Genomic DNA, 13,949 nt, shown 5'->3' with positions numbered 1-13,949 from the left:
ATACACACGAGAGTGTGAGTTGGGAGGGCATTGTTCACATAAAGGGGTTGGTTGGAGAGTGATCGAGTACATCTTTTACTCGCCACATAAATGAGAGTTGAGTGTGTGAGCACTAGTCTTGAATTCTATATGCTCTTGTGGATTGCTCTATTTGACAATTGTTAGGGAGAAAGGGTAATTGGACAGATTTGATTGGTTGACTTTGAAGCATGTTTATTGAATTTACCTTGAATTGTTTGTGCTTGATTTTTACTTTTTGGGGTGAAGCATATTTATTTATTCATTGATGAGATCTTTGCTTAGGGACAAGCAAAGGTTTGGCTTGGGTAAGTTTGATATGTCTATTTTATATAGTATTTTACCCCCGTCCCTTGGTCATAATTAGTAGTGTTTTGGGCTCTTTAGAGCCACTTTTATTAATAATTGGTGTTTTCTAGTGTTTTTGTAGATTTGGTTGACTTTGGTAGGGATTTGCACTTTTGGAGCATTTTCCCCAGATTTTATGGAGCAACTACGAGCATTGGAGAAGCACGACCAGTTTCTATAGCCCAGAGTCGGTTAGAGCCATTGAACCGGTGATTAAGGGCTCGGTATATGTGATACCGGGGCATTTGGACCGAGTATTCAAGACCCGAAGAGGAAATCCAGATTGGCCCGAAGAATTGGAGCCCAATCGAAGTCCAAAGAGTGGCCCAAGAGTGGCGCCCGGCCAAAAGAGCTACCGCCCGAAGGCGCGCCCGGTCGAGCGGGGGAAGCAAGGTCGGCGCCCGAACTCGCGCCCTGTCGGGCGCGAGATTTATACCTGATGGAGAAAAGGCGCGCCCGATTGGGCGCGTGTTATTATTCGGAGACGATTAGCGTCGTTTAAGTTTGTTTTAGTTTTGGATTCTTGCTGAATATAAATATCTTTTCGTTAAGCGAGTTTAGGACCTTCTTTTCACTCTTTCCTAATTCTTTCTTAGATTTTCTCTCTCTACTTAGATTTTAGATTAGTTTCTCTCTCTTATACTTTGTTCTTGACTTTATTCTTAATTCCAGATTTCTTTGGTAACGATTTCTTTTCTCTTAATCTTAGTTATTTATTTTATTCCTTTGATCATGTCTCGCTTTATTACTTTGATTAGTTTAGTTTTAATTATGTGTGAGTAGTTTTATTTCTAGGGTTTATGGGGATCCATAAATAATATGAAGGGGTAATTTATTGTTGTTAATTGTTAATGTTAGATTAATTTCCTATTGATTGATTTAATGCTCTGTGACTAGATTTGCGCAGATCTTTTATGCATGAGTTTGACAATATTGATTCGAGATTTGAGAGATGTGAATTAATGTTTAGGTCTAGTTTCAATAGGCAGGTTAATTTATAAATGGTTAAGTCGAGATTCGAGAGATGAGATGTAACACCCCAATAATTCTCTCTTTAAACCTGTGAGGACCCTGAACAATATTCAAGAGAATTACTTGCGTGCTACCGCCACGTGTTCAAACGTTAAGGCTTTATCAGAAAATAGCAGCGGAAAAACTAAATCAGTTATAAATAAGTTTCAAAACCAACGGATGAAACCAAATTAAGTCATACAACTTGGAACCATTAAGGCCCTTATTCAAAACCCAATAAAAGTAGTAAGTGATTAAATTCAGTGTTCAAATAAATTCAAACCCAAAAGAAATAGTGTCGAATAAAATCGAATTAAAATAAATTCAAACTTGCAAAAGAAATAAAATGCAAACAACCAACTCTCTACTCAAGATCCCACAACCCTGATGAATGTTGCATGTGTAAGAACCTGTGGTAATTCTGCTCCCTAATATTACAAGTGTAAAAATTGGATCGTCACAGGGTCATTGAAAGGCGAAGGCTATGACCAAAGAAAGACACACAAAGCACGCAATCAGCAAAGCTGAGTACATACAAGCTGCGAAATAAATTAAGAAATCCATAACATGCTACTAATAATCAATCATCATGCATCATTAAATTATAGACTCAACACACGACTCAACTACTTATATTACGAAGACTCCATTAATTAATAATAGGTAAATCATTATTTTTATTCATTGGATTACGCAATAGACAAGGTTGTCCAACCCATGCTCCATTTGGAACATCAATAAAAGAAAAACCCCATGCCTCCTTTTGGAAACATCAATAAACATCCAACGACCACGGGCGCGACTCCGTGACCGTAGTTAGTATGAGATCTCACCTAACTCCTAGTTTTGAAAAATATTTGAAATAAGAGACTCGTGGATCAGACGGCCTCGAGAAAAGTACACGGCTAATACCCCATGTACCCTAACCCCTGATTGTCATTACTCCAGAAGTGCACCAATCCAGAGTTTTATTGCTCATCCATCTTGCACTTTACGTGATTTACAGGTTTAGACTTGGTGATGACTCATATGCATAACAATACAATCAATCCAATATCAATTCAATCAAGTAAAACAACTTTTCAATTTCAATTCTTGATTTATTAGTGGCAAGCAACATTTATTATTTATTCCTTTACTACCTCGGTGTATAAACACCTTGAGTGCATAAGGCACCCCAAAACCTTAACCTCGTCTTAAAAGACTTAAATTCTTCCTTTACTCATCCTGCTTGCATAATCATGAATGAGTAATAAATTAATCATTACACCAGTCATATACCTTTGCCTCTAAGCGCACCTTGCATAATTAGAGCACAAATAATACTTGCAATATAAAATAGTGCACGTCATACGAAATTCACAATGTATAACCAAACAATTTAACTCATTCATCCCTATACATGATACTAAGTTCTCGATCCGTCGTCCTTAAACATGCACCTAGAATAAAGGTTTCGTAACTTGTACGTACCTTGAGCAAACGAATTGGTATGCCACTTTACTAACTAGAAATCACCTTCAATAAACTCCTCTCCTAAGCCAAATAATAACATCTCAATCAATACCCAATCAATCAAATTTACAGCAATACTAACTTACTTTAAAACCTTCAAAATCCAAATCAAACAACACTTTAAAACCTTCCCTTTAGTTAAAATTAAAGGCTTATATATAGTTCTTTAAATTTTCTTCATAAAAACCTTAAAATACACTCTTATACATGAAATTACAGCAAGTTCAAAGTCTAATAAAAATCTGAAAATTATATAAAAACCCCTAAAAATCTCCCTTTTTAATGGGTGATTAAACCCTCTATATAAAACATCAAAAGTAGTACTTAAAAACTATTTTCAACACTTAAAACTTCAATAAAAACATATATTTATGCTTAATTAACTTTAAACATAATTAATTTTATTAATCAAACTCAAGGATAATATTTTAAGTATAAAAAAAAACTTCGTTAAAATAAAAAACTGCCCGAAAATCATATTTAGAGGCTGAATTTGGCCACGAGAGGGTGGTGCCACTACCAAAGGTAGTTATTCTTTCTTAAAACGTTGTTTCCACATGGAAAACACTAATTTTTCATCAAAATCGGATGAGTTCAGAATCTGATCGGGATTAAAACGGGATTAATATTAACGAACGAAAATCTAAAAATTAAAACACGAATCTATGTGTTCAAAATAATCTGGAATTAAGTTAAACTAATCAGTAGTTATAATCACCAAAATTTCAAAACATCATTACTATAAAAGCCCTAAATCAATTGTTCATAAAAACCCTAAAATCATGATTTTCAATAAATTGAAACCCTAGGTTTATAATTCATAAAATATGAAATTTATAACATAAATATAATCTAAAATTTATAATCTTTATACCATTAAAATATAATTTGATACTAAAAATATAATCTTTATACCAAAACCAAAACCCAAAATAATTAAATTAACATTAAGCAAAATAATGAAACAAAGGAGGATAAAAATAAGACTAACCTTTTTGAGTGGGAAATTTTTGGAGATTCATGGGGTATTTATAGAAGAAAATTATTGTAGGGTGAAAATAAAGATTGGGCCTCATAAAAATAATGGGTCGATTAAGTAAACAAATGGGTTAGACTTGTGTGATTGGACATAAATTGTAGAATAAAGGTGCATAAAATAATTTGTTCAAATAATTTTCGACCCAGATTAATAATTTGAAACTTTTGAAATTAAATTATGAAAAATAACAAATAAATATTATAAATAAAATAAATTTTCATTTATAAAATATTTAAAAATACGGGGGATTACATGAGATTTAATACCAGAAGATTAATACTGTGATTGTAATACGTAGCGAAAGCCCTTTATGATCTGATTAATTATGCATTGATGATTGATTATTATGTTTTACTCGGGAATGTTATTTATTGGTGAACCTATTCCCTAGGCCTTTTATTCATTGTTTTCTCCTTATTCTTAATCTTCGTAGTTTAGTTTCCTTCGATTATAATATTTTGGTTGCTTTATAATCTAGATTATATTAATTAATTAGGAATAGAAAGACTCGTTTCTCTGTGGATTCGACCCTACTTCCCTATCTATTTTAGTTAGAGATTTAGGAATTACTTTTGATTAGGTGATACGACTTTAGCCTGTCAACTATTTTTGATATTTTAGTGTGTTAACTAAGTTGTGATAACCTTGTGATAAATTTTTGAAGTATGATAAGGTTTGAATTATTTTTAATTCAATGGTTAGATTACCTTACTCCCTAAATTGCCCAGCACCAAAAAGAGAGGATTTTCAAGTATTATTAAAATTAAAATTTTATTTCATGTCTTCTCACTTATTTGTTCTTTCTTGGTTCACGTTAACTAATTATAAGATTTTTTTAAAGAGCCATTATCAGTTTCTTTATGATCTGTGGAAAGTGATTCTTAAGATTTTTACTTCTTTTGATGCTATGTCTAGTACTCCACATGATATGATTCAAGTAAAGAACATGTATGGATTTAAGTGTGGATGCACAATCACTACAAGTGGTGGTCATTGGGTTGTTCATCATTGATCGCTAAGGTAAATTATTTGAGGCACCATTGAGGTATGTTCACATATTATTCTTTTCTCCGTAATCAACTATGCTTTATTTTTAGACTTAACTTTGGCATGCGGGGGTTATGATTCTATGCGTATAGAATTTTATAGTAGGAATTTAGCCCTTATATACCCTATGTGAAAGGAGAGTAGAGTTTACCGTGTCTAATTTCAATACTTAGTTGAAGACTTATATCGTCTAATGTTGGGGGGGGGGGGGGAGTATAATATGAGAATAAGTGTTGGACTCAAAGTCTTGGTTGTGATTGTGAAATGTCTCGATTTTGCTTTTTAAGAAATTTTTTTATGCTCCATGACTTTGTCTGTGAATTTTGGGTTATCTCCATGTACCACAATAATTAACATCATTAACTACGATAATTTATTTTTAGCATCTTTATGCTATGCCATGTTTAAATGACAGATGATTTGGCTATGCATATTGCAATTGACATGTCTCTTGATTGATATATTCCCATCTTATTATTTATTTATCTTGTTTACTGAGTGAACAAGTTAACTATAAGAAGAATAAAAGGCATTAATATTAAATCTCTCTATTATTTAGTGCAAAGCATGAAAGTGACTAGTTATGCTAAACACTATTATTTGTTTGCCTTGATTTGTTGTTTTGATAGCTCTATGTTTGAAGAGTGTTTTCTTAACATAATGAATTGATAACGTGAGTGATTGTTTACCTTGGAAGAAACTATAGAGGATTAGTTAGATCTTTTCTAACATGCTTAGAGTTCTCCTATCTTTGTATGGAGCGCGTTTCCTAATATTTTTTTTTAAGTATTTTCAATGTCAATTCACTAAGTATTGTTAAAAGTGTTCAAGGCTAAACTTCTGAGTAAAGGTTACTTTGTTTTTTCTTGTCTTAATGGAACAATGTTGGTCTTACGTACTTAGATGACTTATTTATTTTGGATCCTTGTCCTTGATGATAAGTTTCCTTCTAGTGGTTGAAGTTTGTTAATCCTTCTCTAAGTGGTGACTTAAATGAGGGGAGTTCCATGTTGAAGATAAGATATAAGAGTTGAAAGTTCAAATGTGTGTTGATTTAGGATCATTACCTAGGAGGTGGTACAAGAGTTTGGTTAGTACCTTGTGAGAATCTAATACTTGTGATTAAGTTTGCTTCTCATAACTTGCTTCAAGGTAATATATTTTTGTGTTATTTCTACAATGTGAGAGTGATGGTATTGAGAATCACTTGTGTAATTGTAGTTTATAACTTTAATTTCTTGAACTTCTTATCTTACCAAGTTATTAAGCAATTTTCACGAATTTGAATATGACATGTGTTTTATTATTTCGAGAATAATAAATAATTATCATGAGTTTTTGGTTTTTTTCCATAGTGTCATACATGTTTCGTGATTGGAAAGATTTTTGTGATAATATGATATTTTTTGTTCGTGTCATAATTTAAGTAGAATATGTTTTGTATTAGAATTTATTATGTGTACTTTAAAGAAGCCTTAAAGTATGTCTTGAATGGAGTATGCTAATACGTTTAGAAATGTGATAGTGACATGGATTGCATTTTATCTTAATATAGCATATATTTGTGAAATAGTTGAAGTGTAATATTTTACAAATTTAATAGTGAATGACTAACATTATGCAAACTTGTTTCATCTTTTATTAAGTATCTTTTTAGGTACGATGGTTATGAAATAATACCCTAGCTTTCAGGAAACGTTGTTCAAAAATTTCCGGAAGGCAAGTGTTGGAGATTGGTGGTTGATGAAGTATGTTCACTAAAGCGGCTATTTTTTTTTAAAGGATTGGACTTGATTGAGTAAAGTTTTGGAATTTCAAGTTTTGGGTTATCTTGCTCTCGTTTTCTATTTTTCTAACCATTTGTACAAATTAAGTTGATGTTGAACATGCTAGTTTTCCTTATTTGGAAAAGTATTCTAGCAAAAATATTGTGCACTATGGTACGGAAAATTAGAACATGTAACAATCCTTAATAACTTGTGGAAAGGTCGAGGGGGATAGGCCTTAAGCCTATGTGGAAAGATTAAAAGCATTATTTCCTATCCCTATGGCATGTGTGGTAATGCATGGTTGAGGTTGAACTATTTTGAGTTATTAATGGATCAATCAACCATTTAGGTTGGTGCTATTTGAGACTCACTTAATTGATCTACCGTTTGAAGTTGAGTCCTTAGACTCTTAATAAATCCAATTTTTTTAATGGATGCACTAAAACTGTTGGAATTAAGAAAGGGAACTCAAAGGGGTTTGATTTGCATCACGACACACCATTTGTTCCTTTGTTTTGTGAGATCAATTTTTCGGTCTTACTTGTTATTTCTTTATACTATTACTATAGATTTCTTCTATATTTACAACAAAAATGTTGGAATCACCGTTGTTTATGATTATTGTGAGGTTGAGCATTAAGCTCTTAATGAATCCATGATCTTGTGGGGGTTAATGGCTACAATGTAGCATTTGTTGAGTTCTTATGAACACCTTAACCCCATTGACTTAGTACTATTGAGAAGTGCTTGTGATTCACCTATGTGGTTGTGAAGATTAGCCATCTTCTCGCTTGGGCGGATTTCCTAGAGCTTCCACTAGACTTAAGGTGAATATGCTTGTCTATAAAAAAGCATATCTCATCGCGGAGTTCAAGTAAATTTTTGGAGTGATGTATGTGTTATGGGGTGTCTTGCATTAAATCTTTGAGTTTCAAGGTTCGTCCACTCCATGATCAAGAGTTTTAAGAATTTCAAGGTTTGTCCACCCTTAGACTTGTAGTTCATTGCCTCATTTCACTAAGCACTAGATTTTAAATTACTTATGTAATATCTAAGTGTTATGTAATACTTCTCCTCTTATGCCCATATGTTGATTCTCAATTCTTTAGTTAGATTTTCTTTTCTCTCTTTAGTACGTGGGTGATTGTTGGAATAAAGGAAGAAAATGGAATGTTGACCTTGGCACTGGGCACCCGATCGGGCGAGATCTGCCCAACCGGGAACGATAGTAAAGATGATTTTCATCGTTTGTTCGCCCTACCGGGCATAAGCTCACCCTGTCAGGCACACCACCAGGCAAAGCTCCCAAGTGACCGTTGGAAGTTCCAATTCTTTCTCTTCCTCTTCTCTTTTTAACTACCTCTTAACTTCCCATTAACGAGAGGTTTGAGGGATTGTTAATATGCCTTTATTTCTGATTAAAAGCTTTGTCCCTTTGGATTCTTCAACTCTTGATTATCCTCTTCATTATATGTTTTGTGGTGGAAAAAATCAAAATATACTTCACACATAATCTTCAAAAACAAGCTTAAACACATACTCTATATTGGGCATAAGTTACTTGACTCCAACCTTCCACCCAAAACAGTCCTTGTGTGGAAGTGGTGTGTTTACCTTAGGAATGTGCCAGGGAATACAATTGTACACCCCGGTTGTGCCGAAATTTCGTTTTCAAGTCAGTGATTTTGTTTCATAACACACCGTACTCTTTTCATTGTCATAAGATCAACTTTTCGATCTTATTATTATAATTTCATTGTAGCCTTGAAAATACTACTTATATTACAACACTATGTTCTCCACTGTAGCCTTGAATTTGTTGTGTCCATACAAATCAAATTATGAATTTGATTCATTTTTAGGACGGTTTCTGATTAGGTAGGTGTAGGGAATAGTTTCAAGCCTTTAAAATCCCACTAGCTTGAACCCCACTGTGATCATACACTAAAGTACGGTGGCGTCCAAAAGGGAAGAAGATAGAGCAAAAGAGTCGCCAACAAGTTTTTAAGGAACTTGTAAACCATTCACGAGGTGAAGGTTACACCCCTTAACGATCCAAGAGATCGTCAACTCCATAAGGTCATGAACCAAATAAGGGTTCGGGGATGATGGTACAAATCCAACCTAAAAGAGATTGAACCTGCCCTAATAATAGGCCTCTACTTTATTCTGCTCGTATTCATGTGCGCTTTCTGACTAACATGCAATCAATAGGTTAACCCTAAACCTGTTTAATCTATGTTGGTTGAATTTAATGCACAAATAAACTATTATTGGCGATCACTTGAAATTATAATCACAATTAACCTAACAAGATTATTAATTATCTTATTAAGCGTGATTGCAAGTACCAATTCCCTTTAACATGCATAAAAGGTGATCAAGCAATAACAATAAATAAATCATCAAGCAACATAATAAATAATAATCATCATCATAAATAATAATTATAAAAGAAAATAATCATTATCAAAACAATAATAATCATAAATAAAATAATCATTATAACAATTATAATCATAATCATGTTCATGTTAATATTAAAGCATAATAATAATAGCAAGATCCTAGGCATGATACTAACAAGATTAATAACAAACCCTAGCATGTCACTAAGCATTAAAAATCAAATCTTTAACCCTAACATGATACTAACATGAATAAATACTAGGAAGAATATAGGAAGCATCGTACTTTTAATCATACTTGATATTAAAGTTACCCTAGACATGATACTAGGAATCAAAATAACAATCTAAGCATGATTTCTACATCATAATATCAATTAAACCATTAAAGTACTTACTTGGATGTCTCGTACCTCTTTCTAATTACAAAATACACACGTTAGTAACTTCAAGGAAAATAATAAACAAAACAATTAAATTAAATAATTGAAAGAGAGATTTGGGACCAAACCCTCAGAAATTAAAACCTTTCACGTCTAGGGCGAAGGCAACTTCGAATATGGCTAAGTGTATCAAGATCTTGTGAATGCGGAATTTTGTATTAAAGAGTAAAGTTTAGAAAGAATGCTAAAAGATCAATGATTCATAAACTAATTGTTGACGATTAATGATTGTAGACGATGAATGAAAACGAAGTTTATTAAAACTTAAGAATAAAAGAAATTGGTGAATAATAGATGTAGATGAATGAATAGTGAATGAATATTGATAATCCGTGAATCAAAACGGAGTTTTTGATACGATATTTATAGAGAAAAACATCCAAAAAAGATAATTTATCAAAACAGAGTCTGAAGATCGAAAAACCACCTTGGCGCCAGCCCTGGCTCATTGGCGCCAGGACCAGTGGCTAGCGCAAGGCGCCAATGGCTGGCGTCTGGCGCCAATCCTGGTTCCAGGCGCCAAGGCCTGGGGTTGGACGCCAAACCGGATTTTAACGCGTTTTCGAAAATCTGATAATTTTATTGTACTGGAAGATAAAATAATATAATTTCAGTCGAAAATGCTATTTGATCTAATTAAAACTCTGAAGAATCCTAATTGAATTAAGAATGATAAAACCTTCTAGAATGTTCTAGAAGACCAAAACCATTCCTAATTGCATTAGGAATAATAAATCATATTAGGCCCTCCCCTAGATCATTGGGCCGTACTTAAAGCTCAAACCAGGCCCATTTTAGTAAATTGGCCATAAATTCCTCAATATTCATCGGAATTGGGCTTATAATATATCATTGGAAAGGTCTTTGCAAGCCCCATCCAACTACACCACTATTGGACCCATATCATGGACCAACCAAACTGGATTGGCTGTTTTCTTAAAATAAAGTTTTCAAAAACAGAGAGAAGAGAAAAGAAAAGAAAAGAAATAAAACTTTCCGCAACACTAGACCTTTCCACACTTTCGTTTCATTTGATTATGATTCGATGTGAAAGGTACTCATCACTGGGTTTGGTTTTGGGGAGACACAAATGGGTGTCTACAGAAACCCCCACTTTGACTGAGTTTGGAGAAACGCAAGTTTCGAAAACGAAAGCCAAAGTATCGATAGGGACGGAGAATGATTCAGAACGTTCTGCGATCCTAAATCAATCTTATAACGCCGATACCTGCAAAACTAGCATTAGTTAAACAGATAAAAGAGCTAAGAAACGCGTATCTTGCACCGTCGAGCACACGCCTCTGAAAGTAACCGATTCGTTTTGATGACTTCCTGCAAGCTAGAGAATGCCATCCCGCTTGAAAACCGCTACGCCTCGTAACTGCTTCCAAATTAGAAGATTGCTTTGCCTGAAACTACCTTCTCCGCAATGATAATATTCCACGTCCAAGGGAATATCATCGAAAATTATTTCTCTTGAAATAATTCTCATCCGCATTATGATCATCTTCCATGCCTCAGGAACTATGATCGAAGACAATTTCGCCCGAAATTACCTTCAGTTGTTTGTGACAACTTTCCGCAAGCCAGGGAATGATGTCGAAGACATCTTCTCTTGAAGTCATCCTCATTTGATGCGATAATCTTCCAAAGGAAAATACCAAAGATCCACGCCCGTCGATCTCTAAAAGTTCGCCTGAACTTGCCTCTTGTTATGCCTGTACGTCGGCGCTCTTTGCTCTTGAACCTATATGTCGGTGCCTTTTGCTAATAAACTTGTATGTCGGTGCTTTTTGCTAATGAGCCAATGCTTAGGCGCTTTTAAGCTTAGTGAGACGATCTTTTCATCAAGTCGATCACTTCATGTAATCAAGCCGATTACCTAATCATGTCAAATTGCTTAGAGGGGCTAACTGGCGTACCAAGGAACCCAAAATATATTGCAGAAGGCTAGCACAACCCCAAAAGGTGACTGGCTGCTTTGGCGTCGCTGAAAATCAATCAGCGCCAAACATATGGCATTAGCGCTATGCGTTGAAATTGGCGTCTGGCGCCAAGCACAGAATATGACGCCAATGCCTAGGGACTGGCGCCAGCACGGAAATCACTTTAAATTCCCGTTTTCAGTTCATTTCGTGCTCTTGTTTGTTGCGAACGCTGCTCGAAAGAAGTCGAAACTTCAATTGATCGTTGCTCATTCGTTTCTCAACCGAATTCGCTCAAATTTGTTGCAAATCAAAGCTCTTCTCATCCATATTCCCGATCTATGTAAGTTTTCCTCCAACTCACGTCGGTTTTTTATGAATTTCTGGCATGTTCATTCACGAATTTCATGAAAATTCGAAACTTATAATGCTCAATTTGCTTTGTTTATCAAGTTTTATGCCATGAAATCGCTTGTTTATGTTTGTATATTACCTTGGGAGTAATTCGAGACTTGTTTGACTCAATTTGGCGAAGAAATGAGCAATCCACCATTGTTGGACCTCCTAAGGTCGTGAAAAACAATGTGACTCGTTCTTGATGTTTTCGCTAGCAATTCTTGTTCAATTTGTCACAATAATCACTATAGTGTTGCAAGAAATTGTTTGATTGCTTGAAAAAATGCTGTCATGCTCAATTTGAATTTGTGCTCTGTTTTAGTACTACGTACTCTGTTTTTTTTTTTGCGAACATAGTATCATGCGGCTAGGCAAACCTTTAGATACTATAGAACCTTGATTTATGATGATTCTGCACAATGTAGCATGGCTAGACAACGAGGCTCAGGTTCACGGTCCCGAAACACTAGACGGGAGCATGAGCCCGTGGAGGACGACACTACACCGTCCACTTCGCTTGGTCAGTTCCCAGAGTGGGATGAGCAGACCTTGTTCTTTGCCCCTGTCCACCACATTTCTGAGAGGGTGAGACGGGGAACCGAGCCTGGGAGGACACGGCATCACGGCTCTGGCTGCGATGGCCTAGGCGATTTGTATAGGATGCATATCGCCAGAGATCGAGAGACGAGACTCCTATGGGAGTCTTGCGGATTGGTTGCCCTGTTTGAGACCTCCGAGGCTATGGTTGCCTCAAGCGGGGGTCACCACGTGGTACGCGCTCTGGTGGAGTTCTTTTGGGACACCACCAACACCTTTCATTTTCCATGGGGTGAGATGATGGTCACTCCTACAGACTTCAGTCTCATCACAGGACTGGAGTTCTCTTCTGTGCCGCTGCCATTTGACGGCGGTATCGACGTCTTTTCTCCAGAGGTCGAGGAATTGCTGGGGCCGATTGCTGTTCGGGCCCGAGCTGAGGTCGAGACGACTCAGTTCAGTGCTAGAGGGATCCGCCGCTCGATGCTGGCAGCGGCTCTTGATGACGATGCGACCACCCGAGAGCAGCGGGTGCGCATTTTTGTGCTGATGCTGTTGTCAGGGACATTCTCCCCTGACAGGGGTAGTAGGGCGTTGCTTTACTACCTCCCTGCTGTTCGCGATCTCCGGCGGATCGGGACTTATGACTGGGCCAGCTTGGCATATACTGACTTCGTTCGCGCACTGAGGGACTCGTGTCGCCACCGGTCTTTTAGGACGAATGTTGCTTTGTCTGCTTTCTGGAAAGTTGTAGAGGTAAACATTATTCCTTATAAAGTTTAGCCCTATATGTTTAGTAAGCATTTACTCATGCTTTAGCTTTTTTGTAGATCTGGTTTTATGAATACTTTCCTTCCATTGCGCCGGCGAGACCATCGCCGAGGGGGTATCCGGTGAGCGCCTCTTGGGGCGGCCACCATGTGGACCTGTCTACTGCACGTGTCCGGAGTCGGATCATCTCGGTATGATTTTTGGTGCTTATCTTGCTCTACTGCGACGTTTTAGACATGTTCTTACCCGATTGGTATTTTTATAGGGACCTGAGGTAGTATACCGGCCATGGGGCAGTTGGACAGTCCCTGGATTAGCTGCACAGTACTCTGCTGAGCGCCGTTACTTTCTGGGGACCTACGAAGCGGTTGCGTACTTAGGAGAGAGAGTTGCTAGACAGCACTCTTCCGATGCCTTTGTCGTTCCTGCTCCTCCACCACGCCACATGTTCGACGAGAGAGATTTGTCGAGCATGGCTGAGGAGCCTGGTTCTCTTTGGCGGTCCCATGTGATCCTTGGGCGGAGTTATGCTGAGGAGCTGCTTCCTTTGTTAGCTCCAGCCCCCGTGCCGGCCGAAGATGTGAGGGTAAGATTCTTAACTTGTGTTTTGTTTTTTTTTTTTTGTTTTACTGAGTAGCCCCCAAATAATACCTTACTGATTTCTTTCTGTTTTATCAGGATGGTCCCACTGAGTTTGTGCCACCCCGTATGTCCATCCACTA

This window comes from Chenopodium album, chromosome 1, assembly GCF_948465745.1.
Source record: "Chenopodium album chromosome 1, dcCheAlbu1.1, whole genome shotgun sequence".
Taxonomy (NCBI): Eukaryota; Viridiplantae; Streptophyta; class Magnoliopsida; order Caryophyllales; family Amaranthaceae; genus Chenopodium; species Chenopodium album.
The sequence above is the reverse complement of the archived record's forward strand: the minus strand, read 5'-3'. Positions refer to the sequence as shown.